The 5,644-nt window shown below is 43.9% G+C and overlaps 1 pseudogene; it reads left to right on the top strand.

Annotated features, from left to right (window-relative positions):
* Positions 1-284: 284 nt before the first annotated feature.
* Positions 285-1,188, top strand: LOC114684306 (annotated as a pseudogene).
* The last annotated feature ends 4,456 nt before the right edge of the window (positions 1,189-5,644 follow it).

The following is a 5,644-nucleotide window of genomic DNA, read 5'->3' as shown; positions in this document are numbered from 1 at the left end:
AACTTAACCCATTTCTATTAATCTGCATGTTTCCATGTGGTCTTGGCATTACCAGTCTGTGGGCATTTTCTTGCTCTTTGGGCAGTGGCAGGCAGGTCCCACACTCTCCTTTCTTTTCCTGTCTCTCTAGTCCAAAAGTATCACCTAACCTTATTCTGCCTTTCCTTTGGCCAAACAGCTTTATTTATCAACCAATCAGAGCAACACATATTCAAAGCATACAAAAAGATATCCCATAGAATATATATGTACATTTGTTCTTTAAAAATATGCTTGATTGCTTCTTCTTCTTCGGGAAAACACCAAATGGCGGACGACGCCGGTGCAGCGGGAGGGCCCGGAGGACCCGGGGGCCCAGGACTAGGAGGCCGCGGCGGCTTCCGCGGAGGATTCGGCAGCGGTCTTAGGGGCCGCAGTCGTGGTCGAGGCCGTGGCCGTGGTCGAGGCCGCGGGGCTCGTGGAGGTAAAGCTGAAGACAAGGAGTGGATCCCCGTCACCAAGCTGGGCCGCCTGGTTAAGGACATGAAGATCAAGTCCCTGGAGGAGATCTACCTGTTCTCCCTTCCCATTAAGGAATCCGAGATCATTGACTTTTTCCTGGGCGCATCTCTAAAGGATGAGGTTCTAAAGATCATGCCAGTGCAGAAGCAGACTCGGGCTGGCCAGCGGACCAGGTTCAAGGCTTTTGTCGCTATTAGGGACTACAATGGTCATGTTGGTCTTGGTGTGAAGTGCTCCAAGGAAGTAGCCACTGCCATCCGAGGGGCCATCATCTTGGCCAAGCTGTCCATTGTCCCTGTGCAGAGAGGCTACTGGGGAACAAGATTGGCAAGCCCCACACTGTCCCGTGCAAAGTGACAGGCCGCTGTGGCTCTGTGTTGGTGCGTCTCATCTCTGCCCCCAGGGGCACTGGCATCGTCTCTGCTCCTGTGCCTAAGAAGTTACTGATGATGGCCGGTATTGATGACTGCTACACGTCAGCCAGGGGCTGCACTGCCACCCTGGGCAACTTTGCCAAGGCCACCTTTGATGCCATTTCCAAGACCTACAGCTACCTGACCCCCGACCTCTGGAAAGAGACTGTGTTCACCAAATCTCCTTATCAGGAATTTACTGACCATCTTGTGAAAACCCACACCAGAGTGTCTGTTCAGAGAACCCAGGCTCCAGCTGTGGCCACCACATAAGGGTTTTTATACAAGAAAAATAAAGTGAATTAAATCTGTTAAAAAAAATATGCTTGATTTATTCATTAGGTAAAGATAGCCAGAAATGGCATCTTAATATATTTTTGCTGTAATGATAAAGGTGAAGAGCCTTGGAAGATAGTAATACAAGGATCTCTGAATCTTTCTTATCTTCATTTGCTTAAGGACAGCAGTTCCAATGGATCTCCACTGTCATCTGAAGATAACTCCTATCATAGAGAGTTTCATCCACACCAATATAGACTTGTAATCACCCTCATCTCTTTCCCTAACACCCATTCATCTTCTCAAATTTGCTCATTACAGCCATGTGGGTGTTTCAGTGAGCTGTCTCTTACAATCCCTGGCATTTGAGTATTTGATCCCCACTTAGTGGCATTGTTTGGTAAGGCTTAGGAGGTATGGCCTTGCTGGAGCAGGCAGGTCTCTGAGGGTGGGCTTTGAAGTATCAAAGCTTCATCCCATTGTTCATGGAATCTTTCAGTTCCCTGCTTACAGTTCAAGATATAAATTCTCACCTTCCTGTTTCAGCTGCCCCAACTGTGCCACCATAGACTCTAGCCCTCTGGAAACTTAAGCCCAAATTGTTCTTTATAAGTTGCTTTGGTCATGGTGTTTTATCAGAGAAACAGAAAAGTAAATAATCCAGGCGATTTTCTTCATTGCAGAAATGGATTTGAGCCAATAATCCTTGCAACTTTTTTGAGTGACTTATGTGCTTATAACCCTAAGTAAGAACTATCTGTATTGGCTTACAATTCCCTGATGGTTAAGGATGTTGAATATATCCTTAAGAATTTCTCAACCACTTGAGATTCCTCTGTTGAGAATTCTCTGTTTAGATCTGTACCCCTTTAAAATTGGAGTATTTGGTTTGTTGATATCTAGTTCCTTGAGTTCTTTATATAATGACTCTGAGATACCATCTTATACCAGTCAGAATGGCTAAGATCAAAAACACAAGTGACAGCTCATGCTGGTGAGGGTGTGGACCAAGGATAACATTCCTCCATTGCTGGTGGTAGTGCAAACTTGTACAGCCACTTTGGAAGTCAGTGTGGCAACTTCTCAGCAAATTGGGAATCATTCTACCACAAGGCCCAGGTGTATAACTCTTGGGCATATGCCTAAAGGATGCTCAATCTTATCACAAGGACACTTGTTCAACTATGTTCATAGCAGCTTTATTCCCAATAGGCAGAACCTGGAAATGACCTAGATGTCACTTAGCCAAGTAATAGATGAAGAAAATGCAGTATATTCACATAATGGAGTATTGCCCAACTGGTAAAAACAAGGACACCACAAGAAAACTCATAGAATCAACTGACTTGGGCTCATAGGGGCTCACAGAGACTGAATCAATAACCAGGGATCCTGCATGAGACTGACCTAGCACTCTGCCTATATGTTATAGTTGTGTAGCTTGGTCCTCTTGTGGGACCCCTAACAGTGGGAAGAGGCACTGTCTCCAACTCTTTTACTGGATTTTGGAACCCTACTTCTCATACTAGATAACCTTTCCCAGCCTTACTACATGGAGAGGTGCTTAATCTTAGTGCAACTTGCTATGCCATGTTCTATTGATATTTTTGGAGACCTGTCCTTTCCTAAACAGAACTGGAGAAGGAGTGGATTGAGGAGTGGGAACAGAGAGGGAATGGGGGAAAGACTAGGAAGAGAGAAGTTAGGGGAAATTGCAGCCAGGATGTTATGTAGCTAGAGTTTTCCTGCCTTGCCCACAGTCAGGACAAATCTTTGTCACCCTCCAGTCCCCAGGCCGCTCAGATCCAACCAAGTAAACAGAGACTTATATTGCATACAAACTGTATGGCAGTGGCAAGCTTCTTGCTAACTGTTCTTTTAGCTTAAATTAATCCATTTCTGTAAATCTATACCTTGCCACGTGGCTCATGGCTTACCTGCATCTTCACATGTAGCTTGTCATGGTGGCGGCTGGCAGTGACTCCTTCTGCCTTCCTGTTCTTTCTTTTCTTCTCTCTGTTAGTCCTGCCTAGCCACTGGCCAATCAGTGTTTTATTTATTGACCAATCAGAGCAACAGATGTGACATACAGACCATCCCACCACAATGTTAACTAACTAACTAACTAAATAAATAAATAAATAAATTTATATAAAAAGAACACAACAAACAAAAAACAAAACAAAACAACAACAACAACAAAAAAAAAAAAAGGAAACCAGGAAATTTGAAAGCAAATGGATGGAACTAGAAAATGAATTATCCTGGGTGAGGTAGCCAAGACCAAGAAAGATAAATGTGGTGTAAACTGACTTGTGAGTCGATATTATCTGTAAATTAAAGGATAACTATGCTACAATCCATAGACCCAGATAGACTAGTTAACAAAGAGGGTTCATGGGGGATGACTGGATCTCCCTGGGAAGGGTAAATAGAAGAGATTTTGTGAATGGACTGAGGGTGTATGGGGATGGAGAGCAATAGTAGGGATGGGGGAAGAGTACTGAAAGAGATGACTGGATAGGGGGCATTTCGGGTTTAGGTAAAAACCTGGTGCAAGGGAAATTCCTAGAAATATACAAGGATGACCCCAGCTAACACTCCTAGCAATAGTAGATATAGAGCCTGAACTGGCCATCTCCTCTGACCAGGCAAGACTTCAAGTGGAGGAATTGGGAAACCAATCCAACCATATAACCTTTGATCTACTGTCTGTCCTGTCCTTGGGATGTGATGGGGTAAGGGTGGCCTAGACATTGGGGGAGTGGCCAAACAACAACTGGTCTAGCCTAAAACCCATGCTTAGAGAGTGAGCTCACCCTTGACAATGCCTGGAGCACGAGGATCCATAGGCTAGATCACCCAGACTACTAGGATAGAAACAAACTTACCTGAAGAAAAAAAAGAGCCAGTGTAATAATGCATAATGATATTCTGCTGTGCATATAGATTGGTAACTAGACCAGTTGTCATCAGAGAGGTTTCATTTAGCAACTGATGGAAACAGGTGCAGACCTATAGCCAAACATCAGGCAAGGTTTGGGGAATCCTTTATAAGAGAGGGAGAAAGGAATGTGGGAGTCAGAAGGGTGAAGAAAAATCACAGAATCAACTAACCTGGACTCATAGGGACTCACAGAGACTAAGCCAACAACCAGAGAGCCTGCACAGGACTGACCTAGGCACTCTGCATATATGTTACAGTTGTGTAGTGTGGTCCTTTTGTGCAACTCCTAACAGTGAGAACAGGGGCGATGTCAAAGTCTTCTACTGGCTTTTGGGACCCTACTCCTCATATTTAGTTGCCTTGCCCACCCTTAATACATGGGCAGGTACTTATTCTTACTGCAACTTGATATGCCATATTTTGCTAATTCTTATGGGAAACCTGCCCTCTCCTAAATAGAAACAGATGAGAAGTAGATTAGGGAATGAGAACAGAGTGGGGAGAGAAACTGGTAGGAGAAGAGATAGAGAAAACTGTCTGGGATATAAAATAAATAAATATTTTTTCAAATCACTATCTGTATTTCTCATCATTATCAGATTTGAGGCCTAAATGTGATAATCTTTCCAGAGAAAGAAAAGCACCCGAGGAAGTCCTAGTTAACATTCAGTGGGCAGATGTGAGGCTGTGTACATACCCAACTCTCTGCCTTCACACTGTAAAAATGTTCAACGACTAGGACTCTGTCCTAGTCATTCTGTTGATGCAGTGAAATAGCATGGCCAAAGCAAATAGGGAGGAAAGATTTCTTTCAGCTTATGCTTCTGTATTATTGATCATCATGGAAGGAGGTCAGGACAGGAACTCAAACAGGGCAGGAACCTGGAAGCACAAGCTGATGCAGAGGCCATGGAGGGGTGCTGCTTACTGACTTGCTCCCCATGGCTTACTCATCCTGCTTTCTTATAGAGCCCAGGACCACCAGCCCAGGGATAGGAATGCACACAATGGACTGGGTCCTCCTCCGTCAATCACTAGTTAAGAAAATGTTCTACAGGCTTGCCGATAGCCCAGTATTATGGAGGTATTTTTTAGCTGAGGTTCTGCCCTCTCAAATAAATTTAGCTTGTGTCAAGTTGACCTTAAACTGTCCAGCACAGACTCTCTTGCTTTGAGGTGTACAGATACACACACACACACACACACACACACACACACACACACACACATACTCTTTGGATTCAGATGAACCCATTTCTCTACCCCTACTTCTGTTTTCCATAAATATTATCAGATCATGTTGTTGGGGAAAGTCCTCTGAATTTGTTCAGTCTCTGAGAACTTTCAGAATTGTGAGTCTTTCTTCTGCTTTATTTTCTCTACTTAAATAAGCATTGCCAAACTTAGTTGACCTAATGTTGTTAGCATATTTGGTGAGACTCTTAAATAGACACATGTATCTACCTACTGTCTTCTAGAAACCTTACCAACTCACTGGATACAG

This window comes from Peromyscus leucopus, chromosome 2 (genome assembly GCF_004664715.2).
Source record: "Peromyscus leucopus breed LL Stock chromosome 2, UCI_PerLeu_2.1, whole genome shotgun sequence".
NCBI classification, from domain to species: Eukaryota; Metazoa; Chordata; class Mammalia; order Rodentia; family Cricetidae; genus Peromyscus; species Peromyscus leucopus.
The sequence above is the reverse complement of the archived record's forward strand: the minus strand, read 5'-3'. Positions and strand labels throughout refer to the sequence as shown.